The sequence below is a fragment of the Rhinoraja longicauda genome, chromosome 5 (genome assembly GCF_053455715.1).
Source record: "Rhinoraja longicauda isolate Sanriku21f chromosome 5, sRhiLon1.1, whole genome shotgun sequence".
NCBI classification, from domain to species: domain Eukaryota; kingdom Metazoa; phylum Chordata; class Chondrichthyes; order Rajiformes; family Arhynchobatidae; genus Rhinoraja; species Rhinoraja longicauda.
The window spans coordinates 42,817,554-42,833,893 of NC_135957.1; the positions used below are offsets into that span (position 1 = coordinate 42,817,554).

The 16,340-nt window shown below is 47.4% G+C and overlaps 1 protein-coding gene and 2 non-coding genes across 7 annotated transcripts in view; all 3 read right to left on the reverse strand.

Moving 5' to 3' along the window:
• The window catches only part of agbl5 (AGBL carboxypeptidase 5), a 92,821-nt gene extending 82,413 nt beyond the window's left edge, over positions 1–10,408 (reverse strand). For all 5 annotated transcript variants that reach the window (XM_078399353.1, XM_078399352.1, XM_078399354.1 and 2 more), the window contains exon 1: positions 9,962–10,408. The gene's annotated coding sequence lies outside the window, so the exon portion shown is untranslated. The remainder of the gene's footprint in view (positions 1–9,961) is intronic.
• A 3,814-nt stretch (positions 10,409–14,222) lies between these two features.
• On the reverse strand, positions 14,223–14,295 carry trnaa-agc (transfer RNA alanine (anticodon AGC)). Its single transcript has one exon. It is a non-coding gene; the product is annotated as a tRNA-Ala (tRNA).
• Positions 14,296–14,691: 396 nt separating this feature from the next.
• Positions 14,692–14,778, reverse strand: trnay-gua (transfer RNA tyrosine (anticodon GUA)). The gene is given in 2 exon segments: positions 14,692–14,727; positions 14,742–14,778. It is a non-coding gene; the product is annotated as a tRNA-Tyr (tRNA).
• Positions 14,779–16,340: the final 1,562 nt, after the last annotated feature.

Here is a 16,340-nt window from a genome sequence, read left to right on the forward strand (position 1 = left end):
AGAATATCATTGTTCGTTGTGAGTATATATGTCAATTAAACACTCGACTCTTAAACATGTGCCATTTAAAATACTGAACGCATTATATTGGTGAAATATAGAACACTCCAGCCATGACGTTCAAGACCCTCGTTCTCATCTGTGGTGCTTTTCAACTCCACCATTGCCATTTGTCTAATTTAAATGATTCCCTAAATTACTGTCAGAAAATCAAGGTTCTTCGAGTATTGAGGTGGCGAAAATGTCTGATGATTACTGTATAGGAAAATAACTGCAGATGCTGGTACAAATCGAAGGTATCACATAATGCTGGAGTAACTCAGCGGGTCAGGCAGCATCTCAGGAGAGAAGGAATGGGTGACGTTTCGGATCAAGTCCCTTCTTCAGACTGAAGAAGGGTCTCGACCCAAAACGTCACCCATTCCTTCTCTCCTGAGATGCTGCCTGACCCGCTGAGTTACTCCAGCATTTTGTGATACCTTTGATGATTACTGGATATGCTGTATCTGACTGCTGATGGGGTGAAAAGTGAGGACGAGGGGGGACTCTGTTCCTGTTGCGACTAGGGGGAGGGGGAGAAGGAACAGAGCAGCGGGATACCAAGGAGACCCGTGTGAGGGCCTCATCGATGTTGGAAGGGGGGAGCCCCCGTTCCCTAAAGAACGGGGACATCTCGGATAGCTGGGGCCCGTACGAGTGCCCCTGGCTACACTTTGGATTTGGATAAAGTGGGAGGAGATGTTATTGAGAGACGTCTCTATCCCATTCCCGACTATCTGCACTGCCTTGATGACTGCATCGGGGCTACCTCCATGCAGAACTTACAAACTTCATTAACTTCACTACCAAATTCCATCCTGCACTCAAATTTCACTTGGACCATCTCCAACATCTCCCTTCCACTTCTTGATCTCACCGTCTTCACCACCTTTCATCCCCATCAGCTGTCGCATACAGCAGATAATCCTCCAACATTTCGCCACCTCCGACAGGATCCCACGACTAGCAACATTTTCCCAAATCCACCCCTATCCACTTTCCACAGAGACCGTTCTCCACCCCACCGCCCCCCCCCCACCGAACTCCCTGGTTAGTTCATCACTTCCCACTCAAAGCACCCCCTCCCCAGGTACTTTCTCTTGCAACTGCAGGAGATGCAATACCTGTCCCTATACCACCTCTCTCGACTCTGTCGAAGGAAACCGACAGTCTTTTCAGGTGAGGCAGAGGTTCACTTGCATCCCCTCTAACCTCATCGACTGTATCCGCTGTTCCAGGTGTGGACCTACATATCGGCAAGACCAAGCACAGGCTCGGCGATTGTTTCACTGAACACCTCCGCTCAGTTCACCTGGGCCTACACAATCTCCTGGTTGCTAAACACTTTAACTCCCCCTCCCATACTGACCTTTCTGTCCTGTACCTGCTCCACTGTCAGTGAGGCCCAACGCAAATTGGGGGAAAATCTCATATTTCGCTTGGGCAGCTTAGAACCCAACGGTATGATTATTGATTTCTCTAACTTTAATTAATTCTTGCTTTCCCTCCCCCACCCTATTCTTCAACTAGGTTCACTGTCCTGATTAATTTTACTGATTGTATGCCTTCTTGTCACCTTCCCCTCAGCTAACAATGGCCCATTCTACATTTCCCTATCACCATCTGCTTTGATCTGTCATTTTCAGACCACACCCTTCCATATCCCTAGACTCCCTCCCCCCACCCGACTCTCAATCTGAAAGGCCTCGACCCGAAACGTCAACCATTCCTTTTTTCCAGAGATACTGCCTGTCCAGCCGAGTTACTCCAGCATTTTGTGTCTTTCTTTGGTGTAAACCAGCATTTGAAGTTCCTTCCTACACACATCATTCCCAAGTGCAGCCTCATTGTAACGTAACTTCCCAACTTCTATACTCAGTTCCCTGACATATGAAGGTCAGCATGGTAAAAGCCTTCTTCAGCACACTATCTACCTGCAACACCACTATCAAGCAGCTATGAATCTGCTTCCGAGATCCCTCTACTCTACAACATTCCGTAGCCCTACCATTCATTACGAAGATCCAGCCCTGGTTCGACTTTCCAGCAGCCTGCGTGTGTGGAGCAGACCAGCAAACAGCGCAGCACCTCATTTTCGACTGCACTGTCCTCCGTCCCCCTGGTGGAGGGATAGACCTCACGTCCCTTGACAACAGCACATTGCACTGGCTACGGCACCTGGAGGGCGTTACATAATTTCTGCTGCCTCAAACGCAAGAAGTACAAGGAGACTTTTCAAAATGTAACACCTCACAATTATCGACATTAAACTCCATTAGCCATGCCTTGGCCCACTTGCCAAGCTGATCTCTTGATAGCTTGGTGTAATTCCTGATAACGTTCTTCACTGTCTATGATACCGCCCATTTCAGTGTCATCTCCAAACTCATGCCTTGTACATTCTATTCCAAACTGTCTAATCCAAAAGGGCCCAACAAATATTTCAATGGCACACCGCGAATCACATGCATGCATTCCAAGAAACAACCTTCCATCCATTGCTTTCAACCATGAAGCCAATTCTGTATACATTTACCTAGCTCTCCCTTGATTCCATGCGACATATCGTTGCCCCTTGGATAAATCTGATAGGCTGAGGAAATGTATCTACTTTATTTAGTCTTAGGATGTCCAGCATCTCCTCAACTGTGATATGGACTATCTTCAGGATCTCTCCATTAACTTTCCCAAGATTCCTAGTCTTCATGTCTTTCCGTGTGGTAAAAAGAGAGGAGAAATATTCATTGTGAACCTTACTCATCTTCTACAGCTCCACACGTGGATTAGCAGTTTGGTTTCTGAGAAGCCCTGTTGTCTCTCCAGTTGTCCTTTTTCCCTGGAGATACTTTCAAAATCTCTTTGGATTCTCTGTAATCTTATCTGCCAGAGCTATCTCATGCCCCCTTTTTGCCCTCCTGATTCCTTCTTTTAAGAATGCTCCTCAATGCCCTATATTCCTTGCGAGGTAGACTATTCCAGCTGTCTTTCCCTGACCCATGCCTCAAGAGCCTCAATTTCTCTCATCATCCTGGGTTCCTTACTCCTATCTGCCTCGCCCTTCACTCTAATATGAACATACCTTGAACTCTCACTATAGCACTTTTAAAAGCATCCTACTTTCCAGACCTCCTTTTGCCCACAAACAACCTGCTCCAATCAACTTTTGCAAGTTCCTGTCTAATACCAAGTTGACCGTGCCCCAATTCCAAACTTTAATGTGGACCAGTCCTATCGTTACTCATAACTGGTTTAAATCTAATAAAACCATGGTCGACTTACTAATGATTCTTTCAAATGGTTCAATTAGCTGATGAGACCATGTAGGTTTTAAGTTCTTCCTTTCTCCAGATTTTAACTTTTTCAAGCAGTTTTTGTCCGACAGTGCAATGCTAATTTTATTGTCGAGGTTCTTTTCCATTTTGTATTCAGATGGATAATATCGCATGCTAAACATATAATTCTATTTGCAACTCCACTGCTTCAAACAACTAGATTATTCATTTGACCATCCAAAAATACTGATATATTTGAAAAGGGGTATGGAAGTGCAAGTACAACTTGCAGCATAGAACAAATCTTCCACCAAGATATACATATAACTACCAACATGCGTGTTTAGCTATTCCAGAATAGAGATTGTAGCCAACAGAAAAGCAGAGGTGCCCTTCTGAACTGTTCATGGAGCCCAACAGGATAGCACAAAGCTCTGCAAATTTCCCACTCAACTGCATTAATTTATATGTTACTAGACCAAGTGGACCCGTTGGGCCCAAATCTCTACTGCATTGGTGCAGCACACTCCTCTCCCACTCCCCTCCATCCTCCCTTCCCCCTCACTTTCCCCATCCCCTCTCCCCCTCCCTCCCTCAGCCTGGTTGCCGCCTAACGGAGGTTGCGTATCAACCTGCCTCCCAGCCTGGGCGACCGCCATTAGTGGTGCGGGGGCAGGGGAGTCCTGTCCCGGTGCGGGGGTTCAGTGCGGTAGGTAGACGGCGGCACCTCTCCCACTGATGGCCCTTGGGTCGATGCTGCTGGACTCTTCCCCCACTGCCTCCCAGCCAGGACGGCTGCCGATGCCACTGGACTCTGGGCGACGTGGGGAAGGCGCTGAGCCGGCCAGGGAAAGGGACGGGGGACGGGGGAGCCGAGGGCAGGCCCAGGCCTCGTCCTCCACCAACGGCCGGCCTCACCGCCGCTGCTGCCGCCTTTCCCCTTGGCCCACCTCAGGCCCAAGACCAGGCTCCGGCTGCCTCCCCCGGCAGCAGGCCTGGCTCTCCCACCATTTCGGAGCCAGCAAACCCGCCCAAGAGACAGGTGGCCAAGCCCTGTTCCTACCCGAGATCAATGGGCCCCAACTGTGCAGCGCGGATGCGTTTGTTCTGCGCATGCGCGGATGCGGCGGTCATCTTATGTAAGCACCAGATCAACGGGACCCCAACTGTATTCCAGTAAGAAACATTACTCTTCATGACTACTCTCCACTTTGTCCTTTAATTAATTTTGCATTGCCCCTTTGAAAGCGAGAACTTCATCATGCTAATATATTTATGTGGCAGTTGTTTGAAAATCTTTAAGAAATCCATACAAATTGTAAACAGTTCGGCACGGTAGCGCAGCGGTAGAGTTGCTGCTTTACAGCGAATGCAGCGCCGGAGACTCAGGTTCGATCCTGACTACGGGTGCTGCACTGTAAGGAGTTTGTACGTTCTCCCCGTGACCTGCGTGGGTTTTCTCCGAGATCTTCGGTTTCCTCCCACACTCCAAAGACGTACAGGTATGTAGGTTAATTGGCTGGGTAAATGTAAAAATTGTCCCTAGTGGGTGTAGGATGGTGTTAATGTACGGGGATCGCTGGGCGGCACGGACTTGGTGGGCCGAAAAGGCCTGTTTCCGGCTGTATATATATGATGATATGATTATGATCGATCTTTACTGCAACTTCAAAGTACTTGAAAATTTCAGATATTTCAGGGTTCGGTGCTGTTTGTCTTCTATATTAATGATTTGGATGAGAACATGCATGGCAAGATTAGCAAGTTTGCAGATGACACAAAAGTCGGTGGTTTTACAGATTGTGAAGATGGTTGTGAAAAATGCAGCACGATCTTGATCGACTGGCCAGGTGGGCTGAGGAATGGTTGAGGGAATTTAATACAGAGAAATGTGAGGTAGTGCATTTTGGAAGGCTAACATGGGCAGGACCTACACAGTGAATGGCAGGGTTCTGGGGTGAGTTGTAGAGCAGAAGGATCTAGGAGTGCAGGTGCATGGTTCTGTGAAGGTGGAGTCGCAGGTATATAGGGTGGTCAAAAAGACTTTTGGCACATTGGTCTTCATCAGTCTGAGTATTGAGTATAGAAGTTGGGAGGTCTTGCATAACCCTTGTATTCCCTCCCCCACCCTAGGTGTTCTAATCGTCCCACTGTTTGCCATCCCTGTATCCTTCATTTTTCACTTTCCCCAGCCTATAACGGTCCATTATGGGCTCCACCTTTCCTTGGTCATCTGTTGCCAGCCCTGCTATGTTCTGGCCATTTCTTACCTCCAGTTCCTTCCCCTCTTCTTTCAGTCTGAAGAAGAGACCCGACCCAAAAGGTCACCTGTCCATGTTCTTCAGAGATGCTGCCTGACCCGCTGAGTTAATCCTGCACGTTGTGTCTATTTTGGGTATAAACCAGCATTTGCAGTTCCTTTCTACACAATATTTTTTCCATGTCCTCTTTGTTCAACAAATTTGCAATGTAATTCATTCCTAGTCTTTCTGTGTTCTCTGCCATAGTTAAATCTGGGTGTCTAACTTTAACTTCCCTTTTAGCCTTACTTTATCCTCCACATCCTTATTATCAAGGGATGGTGAACTCAGCTTTTCTTGTTAGAATTGGCTGTCTGTGGCTTCAAGTCGAACGATCCCAACTAGCACAAGAAATCTGTATACAACCTTTGTAAAGTCATAAGGGACACTAAAAGAGAACTCCAGACCGAGATAGTCCCCCAGAATAACCACATAGATGCTCATCAATTGTGGTAAGGTATGCATGCTATAGCAGGCTACAATGTGAAGTCAGGCATTATCACGGGCAATATTGCATACCTCCCCAACGAGCTCAATGTATTCTATGCTCATTATGAGCAGAAAGGTAGTGAAATTATGGCACCTGCCTCGAGTCCTGTTCTCAGAACCTGCTTGGAACAACAGGCAGGATATTCAGGGACAAATTTAACATTTCCTGTCACCCAATGCCGAAGAAAAGCATACCTTAACAACTACTGTCTGGTGGCTCTGACATCTACAATCATGAAGTACCTCACAAGTACCTCTACAATCATGAAGTACCTCACATGGAGCAGATGAACTCCAGTCTCCAAACCATTGCAATTTTGCAGATGATACTAAGCTGGGGGGTAGTGTGAATTGTGAGGAAGATGCAATAAGGCTGCAGGGTGACTTGGACAGGTTGTGTGAGTGGGCAGATACATGGCAGATGCAGTTTAATGTAGATAAGTGTGAGGTTATTCACTTTGGAAGTAAGAATAGAAAGGCAGATTATTATCTGAATGGTGTCAAGTTAGGAGGAGGGGGAGTTCAACGAGATCTGGGTGTCCTAGTGCATCAGTCAATGAAAGGAAGCATGCAGGTACAGCAGGCAGTGAAGAAAGCCAATGGAATGTTGGCCTTCGTAACAAGAGGAGTTATATATAGGAGCAAAGAGGTCCTTCTACAGTTGTACCGGGCCCTGTGTGCAGTTTTGGTCTCCAAATTTGAGGAAGGATATTCTTGCTATGGAGGGCGTGCAGCGTAGGTTCACTAGGTTAATTCCCGGAATGGCGGGACTGTCGTATGTTGAAAGGCTGGAGCGATTGGGCTTGTATACACTGGAATTTAGAAGGATGAGGGGGATCTTATTGAAACATATAAGATAATTAGGGGATTGGACACATTAGAGGCAGGAAACATGTTCCCAATGTTGGGGGAGTCCAGAACAAGGGGCCACAGTTTAAGAATAAGGGGTAGGCCATTGAGAACGGAGATGAGGAAGAACTTTTTCAGTCAGAGAGTGGTGAAGGTGTGGAATTCTCTGCCTCAGAAGGCAGTGGAGGCCAGTTCGTTGGATGCTTTCAAGAGAGAGCTGGATAGAGCTCTTAAGGATAGCGGAGTGAGGGGGTATGGGGAGAAGGCAGGAACGGGGTACTGATTGAGAGTGATCAGCCATGATCGCATTGAATGGCGGTGCTGGCTCGAAGGGCTGAATGGCCTACTCCTGCACCTATTGTCTATTGTCTATAATTTGCCTACCACTACAACAGGTTCACAACAATGTCATCTCCCTGGCCCTACACTCGCTCCTGGAATATCTGGATAACAAGGACTCCCACATCAGACTCATATTTATTGACGAGAGCTCTGTTCCCACACCAGAATCTCAAACAAACTAACCTCCAAACTTCTGGACCTTGAACTCAGCAAACTGGAACTCAACTTCCTGACTCACAGTCCACAATTAGCAAGAATGGGTGACAAAACATCCCCTACAATAATTCTTCTCAACCCCTGTGCCCTACAAAGATGCGTTCTCAGCCCCTTACTATTGTTCCTGTATACTCACGACTGTGCAGCCAAAGTCTGCAATAATTCCGTTTGCAAGTTTGTAGATTACACCACTGTGATGAGCCAGATCTCAAACAATGACAAGACAGAGTACCGGAAGCAGAGAGCTTAGTAACATGGTGTTCGAACAACAATCCCTCTCTTAATCGCTGCAAAATGAAGGACCAAATCACCGACTGCAGGAAATGGGAAGGAGTACAATACAATACAATACAATATATCTTTATTGTCATTGTACCCAGGGGTACAACGAGATTGGGAATGCGCCTCCCATACGATGCAATAATTTAAGTAATTAACAGCAACCCAACGAAATGAAACAATTGTAACAGTTTTTAGACAGGGTAAAGTGCAAGTTGATCTATGCGTTGTGGCCATCCGGCTCAGCAGGACCGGTTCATAGCAGCTATGGCTCTGGGGATGAAGCTGTTCCTGAGTCTGGAGGTGCAGGCGTAGAAGGCCTTGTATCGTCTGCCCGATGGAAGGAGTTCGAACAGACTGTTGCAGGGGTGTGAAGAGTCTTTGTGGATGCTGGTGGCTTTTCTGAGGCATCGTGTGTTGTAGATGCCCTCCAAGTTTGGTAGCTGTGTTCCGATGGCCCTCTGAGCTCTATGGACTACCCGCTGTAGAGCTTTCCTTTCTGCCTCCGTGCAGCTGAGGTACCACACAGGGATGCCATGCGTTAGGATGCTCTCTATGGTGCAGCGGTAGAAGGTCGTCAGCAGCTGTTGGGGTAGACCAGACTTTTTCAGTGTTCTTAAGTAGAACAGTCTTTGTTGTGCCTTCTTGACCAGCGCAGCAGTGTTATTGGACCATGTTAGGTCCTCTGAAATGTGAGTGCCCAGAAACTTGAAGCTGGACACTCTCTCCACACTGTTCCCGTTGATAGAGATCGGGGCATATTCCCCGTTATGTGACCTACGGAAGTTGATGATCAGCTCCTTGGTCTTGGTGGTATTTAGGGACAGGTTGTTATCCGAGCACCAGTCCGCCAGGTTCTGCACCTCCGCTCTATAGTTTGTTTATATGATTCCGTCTGAATTTTTGTCTACACTACAGTAACTTATTAACTTTATTTATATGCTGTAACTGTAATTCTTTTTTGTGCACAAACCGCAGGCATTGCCACTTTCATTTCACTACACATCGTGTATGTGTATGTGACAAATAAACTTGACTTGACTTGACACCACAGTGGAGGTCCATAGCATCATTTCGCTGAACACCTCCACTCAGTCCACCTTAACCAACCTGATCTCCCGGTTGTTCAGCACTTTAACTCTCCCTCCCATTCCCAATCTGACCTCTCTGTCTTGGGCCTCCTCCATTGTCGGAGTGAGGCCCAGCACAAATTGGAGGCACAGCACATCATATTTCACTTGGGTAGCTTACACCCCAGCAGTATGAACATTGATTTCTCTAACTTCAAATAGCCCTTGTTTTCCCTCTCTTCATCCCCTCCCCTTCCCAGTTCTCCGACCACATTCTATCTGCCCCGCCCACATCCCTGACATCATTCTGAAGAAGGGTCTCGACCTGAAACATCACCCATTCCTTTTCTCCAGAGATGCTGCCTGCCCCGCTGAGATACTCCAGCATTTTGTGTCTAACTGCATTGTTTTAAGTTAATTGGCCATTGTAAATTGTCCCTGGTCAAAGGATGAAAAAGTGGGACAACATAGAACTAGTGTAAACAGGTAATCAATGATCGGTGTGAACACAGTGGGCTGAAGGGCCTTTTCCAGAATCACTAACAATGATATGACCCATCAAAACTTAGATGTGAATTTAAGAAAATGGCTTTAATTTAATCTCCAAGTTAATAAATGCATCACAAACTACATTTGAATAGATAAATAACGGTAACATATGCTTTTTTATCTCCTTCAAATTTAACAATAAGCATTCCAGTTGTTATTATGTTGACTGTTATGTTACTGACAGTATCTCGATCCACCAAGCCAAACCCCATTTCATGAATTACATTACTTGACAGAAATTACAAGCGCGGGAATGGGACCTGATGCTGATATAGCATCTATATAGAAATGACCAGCGTCAAGTATTAATGGCATTAATGCGATCCCACAAATGCCGCTACAAACCGACAGTAATTGCCAGGACCAGACACATACACATTGGTGTCAAAACAGACAACGCTCGATGTCCCTTGTTTTGGCAGCAGTGTCACGGGTCCACCGATCACCCTCTCCCACGTGATGTCATTCACAGGGGAGCGCTACCCTTGTCGCACGGCTGCCGGTTGCGTCACTGGGTGACGTCAGCTGCTTGTGACATCACGCGGGCCTGGCTCACCTGGACCGAGTCAGCGCCGCCTCCCCGCGGCGGGGCTCAGCCGGATCCCGGGGCTGCTGCTTCCATCCCCAGGGATCTCCGCGCCTCCCTCAGCCTGTCCAGCGGCCCCTTCCTCCGTCCGGTCCCCGAACTCCACCTGCTCGCTGTCCTCGCCGCCAGGCTCGGCGGTGGACCGCTCTCTCCTCCGGCTCTGGGTCACGGCGTCCCGGTCGCGCCGCCGCCGCCGCGCCTCGGCTTCCCGCTGCCGGCGGCTCCTCCAGCCGTTGTCGCGGTGGCCGAGCCGCTGTCGGCTCAGGCTGGCGCTGCCTCCTTCGCCCGAGCCCCTGGCTACCCTCTGCTGCCCGCCCTGCGCGCTTGTGTTGCGGTCTCCGCCAGCCGGTCGGTCGGGCTCCGTGACGCTCGGTCGCTGACGGCGCCCGCGGCTCTTTGTCTATTTCCCCAAACAAACCGGTGCCAACCCTCCTCCCCCCCCCCCCCCACCCCCGCTCCGCCTGGCAGCAGCAACCGTCTCCCCCATTGGCCAACGCAGCACGGCGCACACGCATTGGCTGACAACAAAAGCGCGGCTCCGCCCTGCCGGCCGGCCCACCCACTGGCAGGGCGCATGCGCAGCGCCAGGCCACCCACCCACTGGCAGGGAAGCGCATGCGCAGCGCCGGGCCGCTCACTGGCAGGGCAGCGCATGCGCGGCGCCGCGCCGGGCTCACTGGCAGCGCATGCGCAGTGCCGGGCCGGGCCGCTAACTGGCGGATGGTCCGTGACGTGCTGCAGTAACTGTCTCAGCAGCAGCTCTGGAGAGAAGGTGTTGTGAGCGGGACACCTTCATCGGTAGAGAGGGAAGCGAGAAATGGACGGGTAAAGTGTGAAAAAGCAAACGCTGATCAGGGAAATAGACACAAAATGCAGGAGTAACTCAGCGGGACAGGCAGCGTAACTAGGAGTGACTGTAAAGCTAATCGGAGAACTAGAGTGGAGAGAGAGAGAGGGTTACTTAAAGTTAGTGAAATCAATATTCACTGATTATTTGTGAATAATCAATATTTCCCTGGATTGTAGTCCTGGTCTGAAGAAGGGTCTCGACCCGAAACGTTACCCATTCCTTTTCTCTAGAGACACGGCCTGTCCCGTTGAGTTACTCCGGAATTTGTGTCTATCTTCGGTGTTAAACTGCATCTGCAATACCGTCCTTTACTGTCAGTCCAGGGGAGGGGAGAAGAGAGTAGCTCCTGCTGCTTCCTCCCAGCGCTAGGGACCTTTCGACTGCTACATGAGTAGGATTTGCACGTTCTCTCTGTGACCAAATGGATTTCCCCAGGACGCTCCGATTTCTCCCAAGAGAATTTAATTATCATATTACCATGCATTGAACAATTAAATTGTTAGATGTACCAGCTTTTAACCAGCTCACTGCAAATAGCACTAGTCGATGTTAAGAAAATGTGGAAAGAATAAGTTACAAGGAAAAAGTGTTGTGAAAGAAATTGCTCTAAACCAGCAAATCCAAGCTGGGCAAAGTTATCCTCCCATTGTAAAAGCAGCAAAAAAATGTGACAACAAGCCAGTACAATACATCAGTAAAAAGCATTCAATTGTCCCAGAGAATTTGGAGAAGCTGCAAATTAGCAATATAACCATATTGTTCAGTTTAAATTCTTTTTAACCTGGTCATCATCTACAGAAGGGTCTGCTGCATCTTCAACAGTTCATGACAGGATGGATTCAAAACCTGGATAATCCATCTGTGGGAGATGTTTAACTTAACTCAGAATAATCCATGGCAAAGGATTTCATTCGCAAATGCATAACTGGTGGGGGGGGCTTCACTGGTACTTGCACTGTTTATTATGTGAGGTTTCAGACTTCCGCACTCACTGATACCCAACGTTCACAATGGTGAAGAGTTTCACATGTCCACTTTGCTCTGTCCACAGGGTTAAGCACTAAATAGACAATAGGTGCAGGAGTAGGCCATTTGGCCCTTCGAACCAGCATCGCCATTCAATGTGATCATGGCTGATCATTCACAATCAGTACCCCATTCCTGCCTTCTCCCAATACCCCCTGACTCCACTATCATTAAGAACTCTATCTAGCTCTATCTTGAATGCATCCCGAGAATTGGCCTCCACTGCCTTCTGAGGCAAATTCCACAGATTTACAACTCTCTATGAGTGAAAAAGGTTTTTCCTCATATCTGTTCTAAATGGTCTACCCCTTATTCTTAAACTGTGGCCCCTGATTCTGGACTCCCCCAACATTGGAAACACGTTTCCTGCCTCTAACGTGTCCAATCCCTTAATAATGTTATATGTTTCAATAAGATCCCCTCTCATCCCTCTAAATTCCAGTCTAGTCGCTCCAGTCTTTCAACATACGACAGTAACGCCAATCCGAGAATTAACCTAGTGAACCTACGCTGCACACCCTCAATAGCAAGAATGTCCTTCCTCAAATTTGGAGACCACAACTGCACACAGTACTCCAGGTGTGGTCTCACTAGGGCCCGGTACAACTGCAGACAGACCTCTTTGCTCCTATACTCAACTCCTCTTGTCATAAAGGCCAACATGCCACTAGCTTTCTTCACTGCCTGCTGTACCAGCATGCTAACTTTAAGTGACTGATGAACAAGGACACCCAGATCTCTTTGTACTTCCCCATTTCCCAACTTGACACCATTCAGATAATAATCTGCCATCCTGTTCTTACCACCAAAGTGGATAATCTCACATTTATCCATATTAAACTGCATCTGCCATGCATCTGCCCACTCACACAACCTGTCCAAGTCACCCTGCATCTTCATCGCATCCTCCTCACAGTTCACATTGCCACCCAGCTTTGTGTCATCTGCAAATTTGCTAATGTTACTTTTAATCCCTTCATCTAAGTCATTAATGTATATTGTAAATAGGTGCGGTCCCAGCACCGAGCCTTGCGGTACCCCACTAGTCACTGCCTGCCATTTTGAAAGGAACCCGTTAATCCCTACTTTTTGTTTCCTGTCTGCCAACCAATTTTCTATCGATCTCCCTACCCCCAATACCATGTGCTCTAATCTTGCCCACTAATCTCCTATGTGGGACCTTATCAAAGGCTTTCTGAAACTCCAGGTACACTACATCCACTGTCTCACCCTTGTCCATTTTCCTAGTTACATCCTCAAAAAATTCTAGATTAGTCAAGCATGATTTCCCCTTTGTAAATCCATGCTGACTCGGAACGATCCTGTTACTGCTATCCAAATGTTCTGCAATTTCTTCTTTTTACAATACAATACAATACAATATATCTTTATTGTCATTGTACAGGGGTACAACGAGATTGGGAATGCGCCTCCCATACGATGCAATAATTTAATTAATTTAAACAACAACCCAACGAAACAAATTCTAACAGTTTTAAGACAGAATAAAGTTGACTCCAGCATCTTCCCCACCACTGATGTCAGGCTAACTGGCCTATAATTTCCCGTTTTCTCTCTCCCTCCTTTCTTAAAAAGTGGGATAACATTAGCTACCCTTATAAAGTGGGATAAAGAGATAATATGCTGGTAGAATCAATGAGTCCACCATGCACCACCCATTTCTGCATGGGTGATGCTTGGTGTCTGCATTATAAACCTTTATGCATTATAAACCCACCCTTCTGTAGCAATGTTTCGCAATTTCCTGTTCTATCTCAAACCAATTGCTTACCTGTAGCATTTTCCACAAAGAAAAATAAAATTAAAAAAATTACATACTGCGATTCAATTCTTTATCTCTGTAATGTTTTCTATTAATCTTGGAGTAAGCAACAAAAATAATCATTCCGTCCTAATCTATATTGCATTAGGACCCAGATAAGAATATTTTTCAGGAGTTAAGGGATAATGTCAATTTGTCAGTGGTAACATTTCTTCCTATACCTTTTGATTAGTAGTGCCCAATGATAAGTTGAGTGAGAATCAAAAACAACTGCAGATGCTGTAAATCTAAAACATAAAAGGTGGTCTCCTCCGATCCGTCTGCCACACACCTTTTTTTTTCTCCACCGTCGCCACCAGGTGCTCCACTTTCCGGCCCCGTCCAAGTGAGCCGGCATTGCTCCACAGGTGATAGCCACACGTGTGAACCAAAACTATGACCGGATCATCATCTTATCCCGATCTCAGGCTATTCAGGCGAAAAACACTCTCAGAATTATTTTTCCCGTCCGAAATGTAGATAAACAACCCATCTCATGAAAAATCCTTTAATAAATGACTGCAGGAAAAACATGGAGGATACGGGCATCGATCCCGCTACCTCTCGCATGCTAAGCGAGCGCTCTACCATTTGAGCTAATCCCCCTGCTAAACATTGCAATCCAAAGGAACCGTGAAAAGCCACGAAGAACGCAATTTGCTATTAGTGATATCTGTTAAATGGTAATACAATACGATCCCTCCACATTCCCCCCGAGCATGAGCCTCCAACCACGGGATAAATTGATCTTGGAGACGCAAGGAACTGAAAGTGCTGGAACCTTGAGCGTTAGACAAAGTGCTGGAGGAACTCAGTGGGGCAGGCAGCATCTGGGGAGATAACAGAGCCGGGCTCTGAAGAACGGGAACGCCACCTACCCGTTCCCCCTTGCAGCTGGTGCCCGACCCGCTGAATTAAATTGGTACATGAATTGCTTCCTTGAAATACATAAATCGCTAGAAAAAAGGCTTCAAATCCCATAGAAAAGAAGAAAAATAAAAGTCCTTCGAGCCGGAATCGAACCAGCGACCTAAGGATTTCCAAGTAATCACCTACAGTCCTCCGCTCTACCAGCTGAGCTATCGAAGGCACTGCGGAGTGCACTGCTCCCGCGCCTCGTGTGCCCGTCCAGTGGTGCTGGTGTTGCACCGCACTCACCGTGTTGCTCAATCCCTCAGTCAGGTGCTGGGAATGAGGCATGAGAGACTGAGACAAAATATAAACTGACGGAGGTACTCAGCAAGTCGAGCAGCATGTCTTTTTTGTCAATGCATCGGTTGTTTACGGTTTGGATCGAGGGTGGAGAAGAAAGACGGCCAGTGTGAAGGGGATTTATTCACAAAATGCTGGAGTAACTCAGCAGGTCAGGCAGCATCTCGGGAAAGAAGGAATGGGTGACGTTTCAGGTCGAGACCCTTCTTCAGACCTTCGATTTGTACCAGCATTCAAGATTCAAGATATCTTTATTTGTCATCCAAAAAACAATTTTTTTGGACGAAATTTAGTCACCCACAGTCCAACAATAAAAGCAATAAAACAAGCAAATTACACAACCCCAACCAACACACACAAAAAAGAAACATCCATCACAGTGAGTCTCCTCCAGTCCCCTCCTCACTGTGATGGAAGGCCAGAATGTATTTTCTTCAGTTACGTTCTTATACTACAGTGTGAAGGGGAGTCAGGTGGAACAAGGAGGGATGTGATGATGGGTAGATGGAGTTTAGGTGGGGGTGGGGGGGTCCGGGTTGTTCGGCAGAGGCTGGGATGCTAAGTTGGAATCAGACATGAAGAAAGTAGGCAGAAGGAATCGGGAGGGGTGGATGAAGGTGGAGACTAGGGTGATAAGTGAAGGCCCACCAAGAGATGCAGATGCTGAGCTCCGATAAAGAAGGTAACAGTGCAACCAGATAAGAGAGGGCTGATGGGCAACTAGGACTAGCTGGGTAGGGAGAGGAGACCTTGTGGGGAAAGTATGTGAGTGATGGGTGGATGGATCCAGATTAGGTGGAGGGTGAGACAAAACTGGGTGATTTGGAGCGACTAGAGGAGAGTATGGAAAAGGAGGGCAGAAAGACCTAAGTGGATCAGAAGCAGAGAGCGCGGGAAACACAAGGGGTAACGGTTACCTGAAGCTGGAATATTTAATATTCGTACCATTGGCTTGTCGACTACCCACGCAAAATACGAGATGTTGTTTTAACACAAAGTGCTGGAAGTTCTCAGCAGGCCAGTCAGCATTCAGGGAGTGAATGGACACACATTTCAGGTTGGCATTCTTCTTCTGACTGATTGGAAGACTTCATGGGCGAGATGTTAAAACCTAGAGACCAACCAGATGAAGGAAGCAGTACAGGAGTTGACACATTTGGCCTCCTATTTAATGGTGATCGGTGCCAGGTGCTTGCATGGGCCTGGGGACCGGGAATGGTACCTGATGAATGCAAAGGTGGGGCTGGAGTATGGTCAGGGTCGATGTTGGATGCGGAGATGGGACGTGGTGGCCAGACATGTTACTGGGTGGGACTAAAGAGTATTGGATATAAGGCTGGGAGTTTATGGCAGGACAGTAGAGGGTCAGAGGGCAAAAAATGTGATAGAAAATTCTATGTGAAAGGATTCAGGGACAGTAGTAATGAGAAGCGAGGAAT